The following is a 22,770-nucleotide window of genomic DNA, read 5'->3' as shown; positions in this document are numbered from 1 at the left end:
AAAATGCCCCCTAAGCTGAAAGGAAGGCTCTACACCGCAGTTGTGCGTCCAGCACTCACATACGGTTCACAATGTTGGACAATGTACAAAAAGTATGAGAGTAAGTTAACGGCAGCTGAGATGAAGATGCTTCGCATGACAGCAGGAGTAACAAAGCTTGATAGAATTAGAAGTACGAAGATCCGAGGAAGCCTTCATGTTAAAAATACCATCTCCCAAAAAATTGAACACGACCGACTCAGTTGGTATTGCCATGTTCAAAGGAGAGATCCTGAGAACCCCGTCAAAAAAGCAATATCATATAACGTTCCAACACGAAATAAAAAGAAAGGTAGGCCTAAAAACTCCTGGTACAAGCAAATGCAAAAACACCAGCATTCAGTTGGCCTCAGAAACGGAACAATACAAAACCGGGAGGCTTGCCGCCGATTTCTGAGGTCAACCCGGCGAACCCCACAGGCGGATCACTAGTGTGAAGCAGTAACGTGGGAAGGTTATGATCCCCTCGACATCGAGATCATAACAGCGCCGAGAAAAAAGGAAGAAGAAGTCTTTTAAGGGCATTTCTGAATCTTTTGACCGAAACTCCATTATAAAGAGACCACCGTGGTTTCTTTAAAATTCGGTTAATTTTTACGGTGTTGGTGGCTGTCCAAAATTCTATAGTCAAATTTTTGACAAAGTTCAAATAAATATTTTTATTATTTTTTTTTTAAATGCATTAAGAATAAAAGATTTGCAAATTCAATTTTTCACACAAAATTCTATACCTAAGTAAGATTTAGCATGGGATCATGTTTAATAGATTTCAAAACTAAAAAATACGAATAGGTAGGTACTATTTAAAAAAATCGTTAGGCAACTCATAATGTTGTGATTTTTGTTCATTATTTACTCGTATTATTGTGAATATGGCACTAAGAACGAACCAGTTTTCAGCTAAATGTTAGTTTGTGGTCAAAATCCAAAGATTTTAAAAATTCATAACTTTCCTTAAACCGACATATAATTTCATATTTAGAGCAATAAATATGTCCAACGACAACAAGACTATCATTTTTTACATTTTTCATTTCATTGCATAATTTTGTTCATAAACATTTGCTATGTGTTGATATATTTTGAAAACAATATTTTTATTTCAATTTCAGATATTTAATAGAAACCTCAGAAGAAAACTTACTTGGTAATGCCTCGCTTTTTTGAATGGCTCAGCTGAAAATAAATCTTAAAAATCAAAATGGATAAAAATAAACTCATACGGTTTCTATCGCCTTGCGAAGTCCTGTTGGTAAGTTTTTCTAGTTTTTTTTTTAAATAAAAAACACAAATATTTTAATACTCAAAAGAAGAAAAAACCTAACAATTAGTTTTTCTTTTAAAATCATATTTATCAATCAAACCCTTTAGAAATTTAATGTTAATTCATAATTTATTCAATTTTACACAATAAAAAGGGTTGAAATTCCAACTTTTGTTTTGAAAGCAACAGCAAGCAAATCAATCATTTTATTTATGCAAAGTTTATACAAAGTGTAAAATAAAAAGAAAAGTTTTTTTTTTTTGTAATTTTCCTCAGCACAAAAGCATTCAGTTCTAAGAATTCATTCCATTATCTCTGCCTCCAAGAACCATTATTTATTAATGATAGATTTTCATATTAATGGATGGGGTTTCAATTTAATGATTTATTTGAGGTTTTTAAAATAGACTTAAACAAAATATAATTCTGTTGAACGTAATTTTTAGTGTGGTTAAATATCATAAAATTTGGTGAATAGAATAAATTGAAGATTCGTAAAATAAAAGTTCAAAATGAAAATAAAAAATAATATTACAAAGATGTTTTCAGTTTTTGGGAATAAGACGAAAACTGATTCTAACTACATTTTACTTGCGATATAGGTACTATATATCAAGTTATGCATTCGTACAAAAAAAAAGTTGAGATAGCATTTTTCCATGAAATTACGATGGTACAGAATGCCAAAAAAAAGTCCCGGAAGTCCGTCTGTCTGTCCGTCTGTCAGTCTGTCTGTCTGTAAACGAAGCTACAGCCTAAACGAATGGACCGATTGATATCAAACTTGGTATGTAGCATAATTTGGCGACTCTACAGAGGGGTTTTTGGAATTAATTTTTTGGACCAAAAATAACGGTACGTGTCATATACCGGTTTTAGTAAAATTGAAATTACTCAAAAACGGCTTCAACGATTTTGTTTAAAAAATTCAAATGTAAGACAAGGTCTATCCTTTTAATGAAAAAATTTTTTTTTTGAAAATCATTACACCGGAACACAAAATAAAAAAAGTGTCATGTACCAGGAACCAGACCTATCTTTCTATATGTTTTCGGGCACGCTGAATCCGAATTTCAAGTCCGTTTGACCCTGTCACCCTCCAGTTTTGAGTAAAATGCAAAAAACTCAAAAAAAGGAAGTTTTTTGATTTTTTTGGGGTATTTTTTACATTTTTCTCAAAACTGGAGGGTGACCGGGCAAAACGGACTTGAAATTCGGATTTAGCGGGTCCAAAAACATATAGAAAGATAGGTCTAGTGCCTGGTACATACAACTTTTTTTTTTTGGTGTGCTGGCACTATCGCGAAATGTCGCTTTCATCCCCGGCACACAAAAAAAAAAGTTTCATGTACCAGGAACCAGACTTATCTTTCTTTATGTTTTTGGACCCGCTGAATTCGAATTTCAAGTCTGTTTTGCCCGAACACCCTTCAGTTTTGAGAAAAATGCAAAAAACTCCAAAAAAGTCATAAAAATCCAAACAAAATGCAGTCACAGCTCAAAACTGGAGGGTGACCGGGGCAAACGGACTTGAAATTCAGATTCAGCGTGCCCAAAAACATATAGAAAGATAGGTCTGGTTCCTGGTACATGACACTTTTTTTTATTTTGTGTGCCGGTGTTATTAACGGTACCTGCCATAGAACCGTTTTTTTTCAAATCTGATTATCTCCGAAACGGCTTAATTGATTTCAACGAAACTTTTTGTAAAGAAGCATTTATATGATTTTAGTATAAGTCAAAAATAAAATTTTCAAAAAAATAATTTTTGGATTTAAAAAAAAAAATTTGAAATTTTTTGTTTGAAAATTCAAATTTTCGAAAACGGGACATTGAATTTTTTTGAATTTTTGTTTTTAGATGTTGATTAGTGATTTCTACAAAATGGCATACCAATTTTATTTTAAAACTTTTTTTCCAAAAGATTATTTATAAAAAATTATTTTTTTAAAAAACGGCTCTAACGATTTTGAAATTTTTTTTCTAAAAATGCATGATAATATATCAATCAAAACTGCATACTTGTTTTGGAGGGCAATTTAATTTCAGATTTTATTTTATTTAAAAAAAAAAAGAATTTTATTTTTGTTTTCAAATTTCTATATAAAAAGTCTTAAAAATTTAAGCAACTAAAGAGTTAAAGAGTTACTAAGAGCAAGTTCGTGCGACCCAGTCGTGCATTTTATTTCTGTAGGTTTTACAGATATCACTTATTTTCAAAAACTTGTATATTTTGATCGACGATTTTCGTACCTTGCTACCTTTACTCAAATAATTTAAATTTATTTTTATATATTTTTGTGGGGTATTTTTTCAATCCTGTAATTTTCTTTCAATGTCAACATTTCCTTCTTTTCCAAGAACCCTCAAACGTCCGGTATTACATTTGACAAATTTAACCTTCATGCAAGTTCAATCTTAGCACGATTTTTTATATTTTAAATACCAAGATTTACCTTCAATGTAAAGTACTGGCTGAGTTGAGGTCATTTATATTTCGTTATAACTTCTAACCATAAATTATTTCTAAATTCTCAAAAAAAAATGTAATCATTAAATACTCGTATATCACCATTTTACCCATAGAAAAAAAAAAAAAAAAAAAATACTATAATTAGCATTCGAAAAGAAACTGCCAGAAAATTACACATTTTATTATTGCCTAACATTTTTTTTTCTGTTCCAGTCATGAAAGGCAACTTATATACCTTACAAGCTTTTTTGTGTACCTAACCCCTTTATTTTTTGACATTATAAGAACTAATAATATGTTTGCCTTGATTTTTTCGTTGTATAAATGTGACACGATATTTAAATATAGTCAAAGTGACAATATACTCTGGATTGAACTCATCAGTGGGCGAGGTAGAGGGTTCTCTAGTGATTACGATAGATTGAAAAGTAACCAACCATAAGTTTAGCATTAAAGTAAACCTAATATATGTGTGTGAAGAACAGAAAAAAAAAAATTTTAAAAAAAGTTAAGGACACGTCTCTACGCTTGGTCAAAATGAATGTGACTCGATTTAAAACAGAAACAGCTGAGAAAAATTGCAATTGAATACTATTTCCAGACTGAGTGAAATTGAACATGTGTTCATTTTCTTTTTCATGCGCCATATACTCGTATAAATACGTAGGTACTTTATACACAGTTTGCCCTTTAAAACACTTTTATCCTTCAATTTTTTTTTTTTTTTTTCATGTGATTCATCATAAAATATTGAAGGAAATTAAATCAATAGGAGGAATAAAAGTATAGATATACTCGTATATCTACATAATGAATAAAGGCTTTTGTGTAAAGAAGTATTCACAATTTGTCAAGGTTTATCTTCTCCAGGATAAAACAAAAGATATACCTATTTATTTTTGACTTTTATACGAAAATAAAAAATAAAATACACGAATGCGACGCATGTACTTGCTCTTATGTTAAAAGAAGCTTTTTAGTGTAAAAATGAAAAATATTGGTTTTTAGAATTACAAAAACACTTATGTAAAATGGGTTTTAAAAGATAGAATTTTTAGAATTTCAAATTGGTGAAGCCGTTTAAAAAAAAAGTTTTATAAACATTTTTTAATCATTCACAAAAAAAACTTGGTACCTATAAAAATAAAGTTAAAAAAATAAAAACAAAGTTTCAGAAAAAAATTCATTCTATGAGTCATTTAAAAAAATGTAACTATACAGGGTGTCCCACAGTCACCACCCCAAATGAAAACCATGGGTTCCTGAGGTCATTTTAAGTCGAAAAACTTAAGAGGTAATTTTCTCGTTTTCGTCCCGTTTTCGAGTTACCACGGTTTTTATGATTTTTTCTCTCTTGTCCTTTAACTGGCCTTATCTTTGCCAAACTAAGTTTGATTTGAAAGATTTTTTTTACAACGAATCAAGAATTTATTACAGTTTAAGTTTGTCTCAAAACTTTTTTTTCTGCTATCAACCGTTTCTCCACAATTTTGCACCGAACACAATTTCCTTCGTTTTTTAAGTTGTTTTTTACACTTTCATATCATTGAAGTCAAAAAAACACGTTAATGAGTATTAATTTTTTGTGCTTTTTATTAGAGCCCAATTTATTTTCATAAAAAAAATAAGTTTTATTTCATAAAAAAGGCTACTGAAAGTAATTAAAAAAAATAAACAAACTGAGTGAATGAAAAAAAAAATAGTTTTTAAATACAAAATTAATTTAAATGAATTAAAACTTTTTCTGAGCTTTATCTATTTGTTCTTTTCTTAACCACAATAGCTCAGAAAAAGTTTTTATTTCATTTAAATTAATTTTTCATTTAAAAATTATTTTTTTTTCATTCACTCAGTTTGTTAATTTTTTTTTAATTACTTTCAGTAGCCTTTTTTATGAAATAAAACTTATTTTTTTTATGAAAATAAACTGGGCTTTAATAAAAAGCACAAAAAATTAATACTCAACGTGTTTTTTGACTTAAATTATATGAAAGTGTAAAAAACAACTTAAAAAACGAAGAAAATTATGTTTGATGCAAAATTGTGGAGAAACGGTTGATCGCAGAAAAAAAAGTTTTGAGACAAACTTAAACTGCAATAAATTTTTGATTGGTTGCAAAAAAAATCTTTCAAATCAAACGTAGTTTGGCAAAGATAATGCCAGTTAAATGACAAGAGAGAAAAAATCATAAAAACCGTGGTAACTCGAAAACGGGACGAAAACGAGAAAATTACCTCTTAAGTTTTTCGACTTAAAATGACCTCAGGAACCCATGGTTTTCATTCGGGGCGGTGACTGTGGGACACCCTGTATATTTCAATAAAAAAAATAAGTAAGGAATAAAAAAAAAAAAATAAGTTTATAAAATTATATATTTTACGGCTACTTAAACACTTTTGTAAATAAATTTTGATGAAAATCGGTAAAAAAAAACTTACGAGGAAGTCAGAGATAAAGAAAAAAATTCTTTGGCATGTGTACCTGTTATTTTATGAATTCTGGCAACTATACTGTACTCAATTACACTTCTGTCAATTTTCGACATGAAATTTACGAGAGCTATCTTCGTACCAAATTTCGATTTTGTATTTAGTTAAAATGTGTTCAAATTTGTATGTAGGTAAAATATGCTCTGGCCTCATCTATTCTTTTGTAGATTTACTTTATCCAAAACATATAGGAAGGTATTCCTTTCTCTATGCTCTTAACTTTGCAGATTTATTTAATTTTTTAACACTCAAAAATTGTAAGGTTAAATTGCTTTTAGTCCAGTGCATTTATAATTTGACCCAGCAGTTTGTACCACTCCCAAATTTTTTTTGCTCATTCGATAGAGCATTGGCTGAATATCATTACCCTGATTTTTCGCACTTGCGAAATTCACCTTTCGGCCGCCATCTTGGATTTTTGTTTTTGTTAAATATCTCGATTTCTATTTATCCTAAATAAAAGTTGTATTCACAAAAAAGGTAGGCAATTAAATTTCGCGTCATTTATGTTAAGAACACTTTTTCGATATTCTGAATATTGATTGAAAAAGTTACAAGCCATAAAAGTAAAAAAAAACGAAAAAAAAATGGCAATTTTAAAGTTTTGAGCAATTTTTATCGAAATTATGAACAAACCTTCCTAGAATAGATTATTCACCTTAAAATTTTTTGTAACCTATCACGCTTTATACGCTTCTATTTGCTTTTTTTTTTTTTTGTCTTAGTTATTGTATCTTAGCAATAAAATAATGAAATATTTTTTCAATATTTCGCATTTGGTTATTAGCTATGTGGGTGTCAATCAAAATGCATTGTAACTCGTCAGGTATCCTTTCTACACTGCCGCTCATCTGAATAGGTTCACATTTTAGTTCATTTTAAATTTGGCCTGTCTTGGTATTTAATGCAATGGCACATCTTTTTTATGTATGTAACGAGAGAACATCTTTATGCGCTTAGTTTAGGAGAAAAAAAATTGTCTTTGGGCCTACCGTTCTTCTCACACGGTAGCTAGACCAAATCTAGTCATAAAATCAAGCACATTTTTTGGCTCATCTGAATAGGTTCAAAAGCAAAAATGTTAATAAATGATGAGTTGCATGGGTCTGTTGGACTCAAAATTGTGTCTGTCAATAAATCTGATTGTGTATAACCTGTAAGGATGAAAACGGGTCGTGAAAAATCTTTAGGCGCGGAAAAAATGTGGAAAATAAAAGAAGCCTTTGAATTAGACTGAAACCAACGATGCATTGGGACAAAAACAAACACAAGTTAAAATTTAGTAAGCAGTTATTTGCGCAATATCCAAGGGTATAGAAACAACAATAAAAGTCGATGTAACTCAGTCACAACATGGGCCGATAGATGTGCAATGATCAGAATAGCATGACTTCGAGCTAAAAATTAAGCTGAAAACCGGTATAAAATGCAGTTTAACGACGGCAAAACGGGTTGTCAGAAGTGGTAAACATTTGAGGAGAACAAAACCTCGCAAAAATTATCACTTTTCAAACCACGAACAGAAACTCACCTCCAATAAAAAAAAAAAAATTGTAGTGAAAGTCGAATTTGCTATTTCCTCATACAAAACTTTTTATCTGCAATTTCAAACAGAGTTTTTTTTACTATTGGAGGTGAGTTTCTGTTCGTGGTTTGTAAAGTGATAATTTTTGCGAGGTTTTGTTCTCCTCAAATGTTTACCACTTCTGACAACCCGTTTTGCCGTCGTTAAACTGCATTTTATACCGGTTTTCAGCTTAATTTTTAGCTCGAAGTCATGCTATTCTGATCATTGCACATCTATCGGCCCATGTTGTGACTGAGTTACATCGACTTTTATTGTTGTTTCTATACCCTTGGATATTGCGCAAATAACTGCTTACTAAATTTTAACTTGTGTTTGTTTTTGTCCCAATGCATCGTTGGTTTCAGTCTAATTCAAAGGCTTCTTTTATTTTCCACATTTTTTCCGCGCCTAAAGATTTTTCACGACCCGTTTTCATCCTTACAGGTTATACACAATCAGATTTATTGACAGACACAATTTTGAGTCCAACAGACCCATGCAACTCATCATTTATTAACATTTTTGCTTTTGAACCTATTCAGATGAGCCAAAAAATGTGCTTGATTTTATGACTAGATTTGGTCTAGCTACCGTGTGAGAAGAACGGTAGGCCCAAAGACAATTTTTTTTCTCCTAAACTAAGCGCATAAAGATGTTCTCTCGTTACATACATAAAAAAGATGTGCCATTGCATTAAATACCAAGACAGGCCAAATGTAAAATGAACTAAAATGTGAACCTATTCAGATGAGCGGCAGTGATATTTTCTGGAAAAATTATAGTTTTATAACTCTGACTTGAGCTTTAGCCTAAACTGTAATAAGTTTCAGTTTTTTAATTCGTCAAACTTGTTTGATTTGTTCTTTTTAATTTAAAAATCAGATGACTTTCTGCAACTTAGACCAGTGCCAATCATTTTGAAAAAAAAAAAATTATTAAATAAAAGGGGAAAAATAAATTGTCCACAAACAAATTGGGGGAAAGGGGGTAGATGGGCAAAAAAGTGAAGTGGGTGTCAAAAATCGTGTTTTTTTTTACGATTTCTGTCAAAGTAGACCTCCTATTGAAAAAAGTTAAACGCAAAAGTTGTAGATAGTCTACAACTTTTAATGCAAAAATACAATTTTTTTATTTTTATATTTTACAAAAATAGTTAGATTTAAACAAAACTTGGTTAAAAATTAATTTGTTAATTTTTTTTTATCTATTTCAAATGTTTTTTGAGCAAAAACTTAATTTTTTGATTTTTTACGAATTTGAAAAAATAGCCTAGTTACCGAAAAATTTTTGATTTTTGAAATTTTTTGGAATGCATTTATTTAGATTAAAACCGTTTTTTTAAGATTGTGTGGAAAAACTATACTTTTGTTTTAGAAAATATTGAGAAAAATTGAAAAAAAAAAAACAAAAAAACGATTTTTAAGATCGATTTTTCCGTAAATGACAGTAATATTGGAGAGAAATATTTTTCCATAGAATCCAAATAATACTTCTCTAACGTGCAAAGTTTTTGAGATACTAAATTTTGAACTTCCAAAACACTATTTTGTTTTCGCATATCTCAAAAACGTGATGTGATAGAATTTTTCTAACTTCGGACTCAGCGCAGAAAAAACTATTAGAAAAATATACTTTGATTTCTATAAACAAAATTTTTGACTAGTGAAATCGAATAGGGCATTCGATTTTTTCTGCCCTGTTCGATTTCACTAGCCAAAAAGTTTTTTTTTTTTATAGAAATCAAAGTATATTTTTCTGAGTTTTTTTTTGTGATCTGAGCTCGAATCCGATGTTAGAAGAATTCAAGAATCTCATGACAAAGAATAGCCAATAAAGAGACAGGTAAGCTTAAGTACATCTCTCTAAACCGAACACTTTTTTTTAATTAGGCAAGGACCAGTGGCGTATTGAGGGGGGGAAGGGCTCAGATGGCTCAAGCCCCCCCCAAGCCTCCAAAATCATGTTACTATTTAGCTGATTTCATCATAATCTACATGATTAACTGAAACTTCTTCGTAAATCGTAGAGATTTAGAGGCAGCTCAAATGATCGAGCCCCCTCCAAATTCTAAAATGGTTGTTTGTGTTTTAGACCAGTGCCAATCCGGTTTTCAGAGGGCAAAAGTTGAACAAATTATTAGCAGCATATGGGTGGTGGGAAAATTTAGGATAAATGGTATATGAAAGGGGAAAAATAAATTGCCCACAAAAAAATTGGGGGAAAGGGGGTGGGTGGGCGAAAAAGTGGGGTGGGTGTCAAAAATCATGGTTTTTTACGATTTCTGTCAAAACTAGACGTCCTATCGAAAAAAGTCAAATGCAAAAGTTGTAGGTAGTATAAATGTCTACAACTTTTACTCAAACAATTTTTTTCTATAACCTCAAAAATATTGGAAAAAATGCAAAAATACGATTTTTTGATTTTTTATTTTTATCTTTTACAAAAACATTTGGATTTTAACAAAACTTGGTAAAAAACTACTTTGTTGTGTTTTCTATCTATCAAAAATGTTTTTTGAGCAAAAAATGAATTTTTGGATTTTTGACGAATTTAATTTGAAAAAATAGCCTATTTTTCAATCAAAAAAGTTACCGAAAAAATTTTTGATTTTTGAAAAGTTTAGAATGAAATTATTTAGATTAAAACCTATTATTTAAGATTGTGTGGAGAAACTGTACTTTTGTTTTAGAAAATATCGAGAAAAATTGAAAAAAACAAAAAAACGATTTTTAAGATCGATTTTTCCGTAAATGACAGTGATATTGGCGAGAAATAATTTTCCATAGAAACTAAATTATACTTTTCTAATGGCATTTGACTTTCTTAATTTGAATCTAGCATTAGAATAGCTCTAATGTGAAAAGTTTTTGAGATATTGAATTTTGAATGTCCAAAACACTATTTTTGTGATGTTTTGCATGGTAATATCTCAAAAACGTGATGTGATAAAATTTTTCTGACTTCGGATTCGAGCTCAGTGCACAAAAAACCATTAGAAAAATATACTTTGATTTCTATAAAAAAAACTTTTTGACTAGTGAATTCGAACAAGGCATTCGATTTTTTCTGCCCTGCTCGAATTCACTAGTCAAAAAGTTTTTTTTATAGAAATCAAAGTATATTTATCTAATGGTTTTTTGTGCACTGAGCTCGAATCCGAAGTCAGAAAAATTCTATCACATCACGTTTTTGAGATATTACCATGCAAAACATCACAAAAATAGTGTTTTGGACATTCAAAATTCAATATCTCAAAAACTTTTCACATTAGAGCTATTCTAATGCTAGATTCAAATTAAGAAAGTCAAATGCCATTAGAAAAGTATAATTTAGTTTCTATGGAAAATTATTTCTCGCCAATATTACTGTCATTTACGGAAAAATCGATCTTAAAAATCGTTTTTTTTGTTTTTTTCAATTTTTCTCGATATTTTCTAAAACAAAAGTACAGTTTCTCCACACAATCTTAAATAATAGGTTTTAATCTAAATAATTTCATTCTAAACTTTTCAAAAATCAAAAATTTTTTCGGTAACTTTTTTGATTGAAAAATAGGCTATTTTTTCAAATTAAATTCGTCAAAAATCCAAAAATTCATTTTTTGCTCAAAAAACATTTTTGATAGATAGAAAACACAACAAAGTAGTTTTTAACCAAGTTTTGTTAAAATCCAACCATTTTTGTAAAAGATAAAAATAAAAAATCAAAAAATCGTATTTTTGCATTTTTTCCAATATTTTTGAGGTTATAGAAAAAAATTGTTTGAGTAAAAGTTGTAGACATTTATACTACCTACAACTTTTGCATTTGACTTTTTTCGATAGGACGTCTAGTTTTGACAGAAATCGTAAAAAACCATGATTTTTGACACCCACCCCACTTTTTCGCCCACCCACCCCCTTTCCCCCAATTTTTTTGTGGGCAATTTATTTTTCCCCTTTCATATACCATTTATCCTAAATTTTCCCACCACCCATATGCTGCTAATAATTTTTTTATTTTCAAAAATTATTGGCACTGGTCTATTTGTTTGAGTAAGTGCCTTAGTTGACGTTGAGGTTTGGGATTTTCAGGATTTTAACCCAATTCAGAATTCTTCAAAAAATTTGTTTGTTGTTTTGACGTCGAATTACATCACCGTTAAATTTTTCAAACCTCCTTATGCAATCACGTCGTATTTTATTTTCTTGAGTATATTACTTTTTTTCAAAAATAATATTTTTCTCAAGGATATTGGAAATACAAATTTTTTATATCTCAATATCTTAGTGGTCAACATAACTAATGGTTTATTTAAGCAAATTCCAGTTTGTGCTTCTGATTTGTATTAAAAAAGGAACATATTATTAAAAAATATATATTTCGGATTAAACATCAAAAGAATTTCATTGAAAAATAGTTTTTGAGACTTTTACGTTCTGCATTTCACTTTTTGAGCATTAACTTGCGTTGCCGATAGTGAAATTAGGTGTTCTACATCTTTTCGCTCATTTCGATTTTCAGATCGAATTCAATTCGCTTTGTTTCTGCTCGTGAACTTGGTATCTTTTTCAATGAATCTCCAATTTTTGGACAAAATATTATCAAAACTTATATTTTTATTGTTTTGTAATGTTTATTTGTTGTTAATTTAATACAAAATACATAAAACACATGAGGCATGAAATATCATGCCTCTGTGTTTGCAACCTCATTCGCTTTACACCTTATCTAATTCATTTTTCTTTGAAAATTTGCAATAATATCGCCATGTTCTACATTTCACTTACATACTTCATATGTCTCGCAAAATGTGACTTCTTATTTTTTCTTTTAAATTCTGCTTTTTTCCAATAAAGTTACCAATAAAATTGCATCCATGTTCAAAGTAGCAGTAATTTAACTTTAGAAACAAAATAAAAATGGATGATCCTTCAGTTTTGACAGTTCGAAGCATTTTCGAAGTTTTCGAAATCGATCGAAGATCAATTTCAAGTAAAATTGAAAAATGATGCCAGTTCACTTTCGGTCGAATTGCGGAAATATGGGCATTTATACCGAAAAAAGTGATGAGTATAGCTCAAAAACTAGACGTGATAGGAATAAATCTGTAAACAGTTTTGAATTCAGCACATGAAAAAGTTCGAACGAAAAAGTGTTTTTTTTTTTAAGATTACTAAACACCTTGCTGTTTGTGTAAAATGTTTGGGATACAAGAACTTGGAAAAATAGCTACTTTGAATGTGAAAGGAGACAGTAGTACGAAGTTGTCGGGAGCAGTAGAATGCTACTATACGACTTTCAGTACCGCAGCACAGCGCTTTTCTCTCGATCAAAGATGAATAAAAAAAGAGACAAATTTGTAGTACATTAACCTTTTCAAAAATTTTTGAAAAATTTTTCAGCCCCCCAAATTTTTTTCTGGATACGCCACTGGCAAGGACTTAATGGTTCTAATGACATAATAAGTACCTACATAAGTAAGTAATTTGAAAATTAATAAAAAAAAAATGATTCGAACAATTTGAGGCCAAGATGGCATTCTTTTATGCGTTACTTAATTTATAGCAATACGTCTTATGCAGACTTTATAGTTCGATAACAAGCTTGGGCGATTTCTAGTATTTTCTTAAAACTATTGGTGGATGCCTCTTAAAGTAACAAATCTTTTGGTCCAGAATATTATGATAGGAAAGATAAAAAAAATCTACCCACTTAAATCTGATTAACAAACTTTTGAAGAACAAGATAAAAGTCTTAAACATAATGAACGCAGAACCTAGATATAAATTTTCCTAAACACCATGAATCATTTATTTTAAACAACAACAACCAACAAAAAAAAAAAACAAAAAATAGTCTTAATAATCTGAAGTTCTCTAAATTATTTCGAAAAACCTCAAAGCAATTCAAAAATAAATCCTTATGAAAATCATTTTCGCACGTTTTCCCTCGAATGAAACTACTATACTCTCCTCCGGAACTCATTTGACGACATTTCCTACACCTCTTTATAGTACACACACACAATGTGACTAATAAAGACGATTATACAAAATGTAACAAAAAAAAACTTCTAAACCCCAGAAAACTCTTTAACGATAACTGCTTTGGCCAATTTGGATGTTAACATACAGACCGAAACGAGAGCCAAACAACATACAAAAACGAGAAAAAAAAAAATGAAAAAACTTTCATATTTATACTAAACTTTCGCAAAAAAAAAAGAAAACCTGCAAAAGAACGGGTAAATTAAAATTCTTTTTTACTTCCTTCTAACTGGAAAAAAAGGAAGTGAAGATGATGAAGGAAGCAAAAAGGTCATGGATGATTATAACGAAAAAATATATTACAAAAAAAATTTTTTAAATGAGAAACACCATCTACAACAAAATGATGGGATATAACTGAAGCAGTGTTGTCGTTTTTTTTCTCTATTTTGGGTAAAGGACTTGTCAAAACCAAATAAATGTCATAGAAAGTTGAAGAAGTTACTCCTTCCAACCTGGAGTGACCACTAAAATTTCGCTTCGGTGCCATTAGCAGACTAGTATTTTTCAACTTTAAAAAACAAGCGTTGGCTACCTGTTCGCGAAGTTAAAGCTATTGAACTTTTAGTAATGCTTCATAACGTATAACCAGCAGAGGTTCAAGGTGCTTCTAATGACACTTCATTTGTTAAATTGTGATAAGTAATAAAGAGGTTATGAGGGATTTGATGAACATAATACAGATGTTTTCGGTAAAACAAACTGTATTTAAACATTAAATACTTTCGACAGCACAGAAATTTAAAAGCCAAATAGAAGCGCAATCCAAGCCTTTATGCAAATCCTTATCCTGTGAGATTTTTACGTAAACATTGCCACTGGCGAATTATTGTCCTTTGCATGAATCAAAAACGAAATAGACTAGGTACAACACACTCACAACAAAAAAACACACACAATTTTTTGGTCTTGTTACTCTTTTTTTCTTCATCTGTTTTTCAGCTTCTGCTGTTTCGAACAATGCCAGATTCCCAAATTAGATTTTTCATTTGAGTACTTTTTCATTTCTGTAAAAACGTAGGTACACCAGCCCAGCAGCAGTTAGCAGTTTGTTGTTGTCATTTATTTCTTCTGTTGTTGTTTTTTGTTTTGTTTGTGTTACGAGTCATTTGAATGTTACATTTTTATCCTTTCTAGCATTTACAAAAAAATACCTTTGGTGCTATAAATAATTATTAAAATACGCGTGAATATATTTTATATAAGACCAGGTGACATGAGGGGGTTACTATGACAGCTACTTTTTTTTAATTCTTTTTGCTATAATACAATACAGAGAAAGAAAATACAAGAAGAAAAAATTAAAATAGTAGGAAGAGGATTAAGCAGGAAGGTAACCTGCCTGCAGCCTTGAAGCTGTTAACTCAATTGAAAAAAAGTTGGTATTTCATTTTTTTTTTTTTACTTTCAGATAAAAAAGAAAGAAAATATGCTTAATGAATGTATGCAGATTATGTGGTAGCTTAAGGTCCAGGATTTTATGAAAAATATAAAAAAAGAGATATACTTTTATACATATTTTATTTACAGAATGACGCACAGGATGATCATTCGTTGCTATAGGTTGGGGTGGTACATTGTGAGCTAATCAAGCTGCCAGAAATTTCTAAAAGATGAACTATATTAAAACCATGGATACTGACAGTTTTTTTTAGAGGGAAAGGTAGAAACGAATTGTTTATTTGTTCGGATAAAATTTACAGCAGGGGGGTCATTCCGTAATTTTGAAAACGATAATCGAATCGATGATAATCGTTTTACAGTTTGAGAATCTTGAAAGCTATTTTAAGTCAATTCTGATTCAATATTTTCTAAATAGTTTATATAAATAAAAGTTTTCGAATCCTTTGAAGTCGTATTAGTCTAGGTGATTTAGTAGTTGCCTCTTACTCGGGTGTACGAGGTTCGATTCCAGAAATTGAAATTGTTTTTTTTTTTTTATTTTCTCAATAATCGTCAATAATCGTCAACAAATAAACGATAGCTAAATAGGTCTCGTTTTTGGAGAATTTATTCGTTTTTGGATGCAATATTTGATTTTTTAAAAGTGCTTATTAATTTATTCCAATCACCGATTAATTTGCAAACTCCACAAACAAAAAAAAAATATTAATGATTAATTTCTACAAATAACCATAATGTTAGATTAAATTATTTTAATTAGTGAGACGGCTTAGCATCTAAATCGTGCACTTTGTGATAAAAGCATGAAATTTATATCATTGGTAATGCTCAATATAAGAGTTATTTTGAGATATTGGGCCACCTTGTATTCCATCTGGAAGGGTAGATACAAGGGTTTTTCTGTGTTGCACTTGCTTTATTGCATATCATAGTATAAGTAATAAAACAATTTTATTAATATGATACATGATTTCGAGGTATTTCTTAACGCCCGATCGAATAAAATTAATACCAAAATGTCTCGACCATGATGTAAAAAGTTATTGGACTCTTTATGAATTGTCTTTAACTCAAAGAGCAAGTGTCAGAATATTACCAAGTACTCCTTGAAAAAAAGTGGTAGGTTGATAAGATTTTGTACGCACGTTTACTATACCGTATAAAAAAATAATAAAATATGCTCATCAAAATATTTCATTTTAAAGGGTGTTTTTTTTTAGTGATAAAAAACACATTTGAAATGGTACCATTGCATCACATGGAAAATTTTTGCATTTTTTGAACTGCATATATATTTTAAACATAGTATGAGGATCAAAAATAATCAAAAAATGAATTATATATACCATGGAATATTGAAATTTCATGCAAAACTTAAATTACTTGCTTTAATTTTGTATTAAATTTTCATACAAATTATTGTTTTGGAGGAGTGAGGTGCAAAAGTAAAAGTATGAAAATATGTAACCCTCATTTTAAGATATTGGGCCACTTAATATTTCACCTATGAGGATGTTAATAACGATGCACAGAAAGCAATTTAATGAAATTTTGTGAAATTTGTGATTAGTAGATGGCTCATGTACAAGTACATCCTCATAGGTGAAAAACTTCGTTTTTTAATACAAGATATAGGCTAGGCGGAATGTATGTTGAACGGCGGCCGTTGTTTAAATTAACAGTTTCTAATACTAAAACGAACGCTTCTTTGGATAGGCGAAAGTTTTGATAAAATCTGTGAGAATTGTTATCAAAATGGTCATGCACACTTATGTACATATGAGTTGGAAAAGACAAAGGATCTGATTTGTCTCTAAGTTGCCTTCTTAACCGTATCGTTACTATTATAATTTTTGAAAATTTTCATTTTCCAAAATTAATGCGTTTAAACGTCGAAAAATTTTGCTATAGCTGGATCAATATGAATTTTTTAATGACCCAAAAGTCAAAACTTACATACATTGAATATAATTTTGGAAAATGCAAAATGTGTTTTGTTACACATATTAAAATAATTTACTCTAACATTATGGTTATTCGTAGAAATTAATCATTAATATTTTTTTTTTTGTTAGTGGAGTTTGCAAATTAATCGGTGATTGGAATAAATTAATAATCACTTTTAAAAAATCAAATATTGCATCCAAAAACGAAGTAATTCTCCAAAAACGAGACCTATTTAGCTATCGTTTATTTGTTGACGATTATTGACGATTATTGAGAAAATAAAAAAAAAAAAAAACAATTTCAATTTCTGGAATCGAACCTCGTACACCCGAGTAAGAGGCAACTACTAAATCACCTAGACTAATACGACTTCAAAGGATTCGAAAACTTTTATTTATATAAACTATTTAGAAAATATTGAATCAGAATTGACTTAAAATAGCTTTAAAGATTCTCAAACTGTAAAACGATTATCATCGATTCGATTATCGTTTTCAAAATTACGGAATGACCCCCCAGGAGTTTTTAAGAATTTTAACTTAACTACAGCGCTGGCGAAGTAAAAAAAAACGGTATGGAATAATATAAAAATGGTGACTCGTGAGGCTTGTTTCCGATTTCTGAGGTCAACCCGGCGAACCCCACAGTATGAAGCAGATGCGTTGGACAGAAGAAGACAGAGGTGGGCATTTAACCCACATTTCACTTCTTTCAGCTTCTTGTTTTGCTTCTTGTACCATTGGCGTTGAAAACTTTACTGTATATAGCGCCATTTTTATTTTGCTCAGTAGGTACATTACAGTTCATACAGTGGTTCTTTGTACCTTCTCCAATTTTATTGAGCATATTAACACCGGACCGGAGAGGATCCGAGCTTGCGAGAGACCAAAATAACTTTAACATTAGAAATGCAAACAATTAAGATTTTTAAAAAGTGAAAACCAACCCGACCGCAACGGTCCTCAGCTAGAAAAAGGATCTTCATAGTGAATGTGTAGAATCTACCGCAAATTATTTCAGTGTCTATAAATCCAAAGTCCGAAGTCAAAATTTCTCTGGTACGTCAGGTTTTTGAAATACTTGAATATTAATAGGTAAAAAACGTTTTTTTTGTTTGCAATCTCAAAACTAGATATTAAAACGTTTTATTCATTTTTCTTCAAAATTAATCTTTTTCTCAAAGATATTGAAAAAAGAAATTTATGATACATATCTCAAAATCTTGATTGTTTTTGTTTTTTTTCTAAAGTAATGAATGGTTTTTTGAACAAAATTCCAGTTTGCGTTTTCTGCTTTAGACTTGAAAAAGCAATACATTACCGGAAAATAAATATATAAAGGAGATGGCACATTTTTGGGCCCAGTGTGTGCATTAATGAAATTGGTGTCAAATGAAAGGTGACGATAAGCACATTACATGGGTAAAATATTTTCAAATTCGTTAGTGGGGTTTTGGAGATATTTGAGTTTGAAGTTTCGGATTTCACAATCAAGATTTCAGCTATTTTTGCGAACAATTAATCGTAGAATGCGTAATAATGGATGTACACTAATAATATTGGTATCAAATGATGGGTATTCCTCTTGTCTATAAATCTGTATTAAAAATCTTTTTCTATGTTAAAAAAATAATACATATTAGGTATTTACTTCGCAAAAGGTGATTTTTTAAGCGAGGCCTTTGGCACATCGAAATATCAAAATATTCAATTGTACATGTCAATTTTTAAATAGCTTAATGTGTTACCTTTAATTGTATATATCAATCAGTTCTATAAATCATACAAAAACCTTATTATAAGAAAAATACGCCTATTAAATAATAAAAATAGAAACTATAGTTCAGTTAATGGGGAAAAATCCGAAAAAAGTTATGGCGTCAGCTAAGTTTGAATGCAGTATATTGATACAGAGTTATAGACAAGAGGAATACCCATCATTTGATACCAATATTATTAGTGTACATCCATTATTACGCATTCTACGATTAATTGTTCGAAAAAATAGCTGAAATCTTGATTGTGAAATCCGAAACTTCAAACTCAAATATCTCCAAAACCCCACTAACGAATTTGAAAATATTTTACCCATGTAATATGCTTATCGTCACCTCTCATTTGACACCAATTTCGTTAGTGCACACACTGGGCCCAAGCTCCATAGAAAAATGTGATATATCCTTTATAGTAGGGGAGCCCAGGAAGGGATTTCGCGCGTTACTCGAGCGCGTCAGAAAATCATATGGGGAGAAAGCTTGTACTTAGTAATGTACTCCTACCAAATATAAAAGCTTGATACAGTGGTCTGTGTTGTGGGCAGCCCGTCAGATTAGTAAAAAAAAATCGATCCTCGGAAATACTCGAGCGTGTCAGATTAAGAAATGGTAGGTTAAGTACGTCCAGAAAAGTGTATATTTCAATAATCTGACAATTTGAGTGAGGCATAAGAAAATGGCGGAGGCACGAAGTTGTAAAAAAAAAACGTCACCTCGAAATACTCGAGCGCGATTAATTTTTTTTTTATTCTGAAGGGAATTTTATCAGGAACACGAAAAACATATAATCTGACGGTTTTCATGGGGCAATATAGCCAAAATTATCGATAAAGCATAAAGGTACAGTAAAAAAAAAATACAATTTTTTGGTTCATAATGCCGAGTTTTTAAGGTTTTTGTCGAAATATCTTAATTTTTTTATCTAAGTTACCTACACTTATTATGTGGATACAGATTGACATAAAAAAATCATACAGAATTCATTAAAGTTGATAAAAAATAACGTGCCAAAGGGAATAAGCCCCAAAAGACGTTTTATATGGAATTCACTATCGGAAAATTTCCAAACCGGTCCAACACTCAAATTTGTGTATCGAGGAATAACGTGACATTCTTAACTTTATAGCAAAAGCCCCATCTTTAATAAATATAGCAGCTCCGATCGTCTGGTCATTACGTAATGTTCTTAGATTCGGGCTATTTTTTTCTTTCGTTAACCAGACGAGCAAAACTTATGACTTTAGTTACGTTTACTTTTTAATAATAATTTATCATTCGAAGGAAAGATTATCAAGTAAGTATCATAACCATTTTTGCTTACAGAAACACGAGATGACGACAAAGTTGAAAAACAACCTGAAAAACGAATCCAGTTATTATCAATATTAAATTATTGATTTACCTTTGTATATAATATGTATATAATATAAATTTTGTGTAACATCCAGTAGGTATAATAACCAGAAGAAACGAAAATATTGTTTTATATTCAAAAACTGTCTAATTTTTTTTTTTAAATTGTCAGATTAGCAATACACCTTAACATAATTGTCAGATTATCATTTAGGGTGACTCTGACATCGAGCTGAACCTACAGTAGAAAAATCTGACGCGCTCGAGTAACTTAAGTTAACAATTTTTTTTTACATTTTCAAAAATAATTTATAAGTGTAGGCCACGTCCAAATCGTCAGTTATTCAAATTGAACACTATTTGGAGTTTACTGAACGTACCCTCTCAAAATCTGACACGCTCGAATAACTTTTTTTTTTTTATTTTTTCTACCGCTTTTTGTAGCCACCCACCACTGTCTTATCGTCAGATTAATATATATCGGTTATCACAAAGCCAATGCGAGTATACCCTATTAATATCTGACGCGCTCGAGTATTTCAATGCGACAGTTTTTTTTTACATTTCCTTAACGTGTTTATAAGCTCTTATCCCCACTTAAATGGAAAACTTCCATATACTTTTTTTCGTTTTAGAACCTAATCTTCGCAATCCAATAGGTCCCCATGGCGCTCGAGTAACTGCAAATTTAGCATCTCGGGCTCCCCTACTATTATTTTAAACTTATGTCGTTTTCTATTGACTTTTGAGATTTTTGTGTAAAATTCTCAGATTTTCCACTGCAAATAGAATATGAAATCTAGTTTTGTAATTGTGTGCGAAATCTGTGCGTGTAAAAAAAATAAAACAACAACAAATGTTCAGACAAATGTCAAACAGAGGAGTGTGTGTGAAAGTGCGTGTGTTTGTATGCGTGAATCTTGATAAAAATCCAGAATCAGATTCTTGAATCTCAGATTCATTTTTTTGTCATTTTTTTGAATCTCAAGACGCAAATAGATCATGAAATCTGAGATTTGTCCACTATTTCCCCTCTTCACCCCCCTTTTCAGCTGTCAAATTCACAAATCTCATTCTGAGATTCGTCAATAGAAAACGACATTAAATGACTTAACATAAAATTAATATCGAAAATAGTGACGAGTAAAGCTCAAAAACTAGACGTGTTAGAATAAATCTGTAAACAGTTCAGCACACTAAAGGCAAAAAGTTAATTCAAATCACTTAACAAAGTTCTTGTTTCAGACTTTTTTTTTTATTTTTTTGGAAAAACAAAATTGTGGTCGGGTTCATTCAATATGCGTTTCTTTAGTTCGAACTACTCGTAAGTTAGGTAAAGTAAGAACTACATATTTTACATATCGCACACTCAAAGGCTATTTTATTTCCAAATATCTGTAATCTAAAGGCCACAAGAAATGAAATATATCGACTTTTCTGAAGGTCTTAGGGTTGGTGAACTCAAATCTGAAGTCAGAAAAAAACTGAAACAAGAACGGTGTTTTGTATCGTAATATTTCAAAACCGAGACAAATTATTTTTTTTTTACTTCGAATTCGAGTTAAATTCTTCTTATAAACCTTCAGAAATATTATATTGGTTCTTGAGTCAAAAATCTTGACCTGACCAGAGTATTGTCAGGAATTTAACAATTATGAATGTTCTAGATCTAGAAAAGCTAAAAGTAGAGAACCCACTTGTGAAAATGATAAAATCATGCTTAGCAGCAGAATTATCAGTTCAGAGTTCAAAAAACGTAGATCAACCAAAAGTGGGACAGTTTACGGAAGGGTCTTATCTCCTATTCTTCTTGGTAGTCAAAGAACTGATTCTAGATCTAGAGGCAGAAGGTTTGTCGCAGATTGTCGCTTCAGACAAGTTACCACAGACCCTTGCAGAACTGCTACAAACAAACGTATACACTGGAACAAAGGGTGTAGATTTGAAACCAATCCGGAACTTGTCGTAGAAATACTGGACTTTAAACCCTCATTAAAGATGTAACATTCACTCCTTCCAATCAAATGCTTTCCAACTTGTAAGATGCCTTCTTTTCTTAGCTTGGTAATAAAATCACTCAGAAAAATAATTTTAATATATTAGTTCGTTCGTTTTCCTCCTCTATAGGCTTTGTATATAGTATTTATAGTAGGTACTATTATGACAACCAAACATCACCACCAACAAAAATTTAATAAGGAATTGAGTGATGTTTTCAAAATTGAAAACAGAGTTTCAAAATTAACTTTTGTTTTTCAAGATTCTAAAATAGCGCAGTAAAAAAAAAAATTTGTCAAGCTTAAACTGTAAAGAAAAAAACCTTGTAACAGACCGATTTTTATACAGGGAGGTATTGGTCAGGTTTACAATCTGAGAAAAGCCCTGAAATTTCCTACGTCGCACATAGGAGTATTTGCAGTAAAAACCTGG

The 22,770-nt window shown here is 30.5% G+C and overlaps 1 protein-coding gene across 2 annotated transcripts in view; it reads left to right on the top strand.

Annotated features, from left to right (window-relative positions):
- LOC129915457 (octopamine receptor Oamb) overlaps positions 1 to 22,770 on the top strand; it is a 166,964-nt gene that overhangs the window by 79,940 nt on the left and 64,254 nt on the right. For both annotated transcript variants that reach the window (XM_055995005.1, XM_055995006.1), the window contains exon 2: positions 1,152 to 1,291. The gene's annotated coding sequence lies outside the window, so the exon portion shown is untranslated. The remainder of the gene's footprint in view (positions 1 to 1,151; positions 1,292 to 22,770) is intronic.

Source organism: Episyrphus balteatus, chromosome 3 (assembly GCF_945859705.1).
Source record: "Episyrphus balteatus chromosome 3, idEpiBalt1.1, whole genome shotgun sequence".
In the NCBI taxonomy this organism is placed as follows: domain Eukaryota; kingdom Metazoa; phylum Arthropoda; class Insecta; order Diptera; family Syrphidae; genus Episyrphus; species Episyrphus balteatus.
Note: the sequence above shows the minus strand (reverse complement) of the source record. Positions and strands in the feature narration are given on the sequence as shown.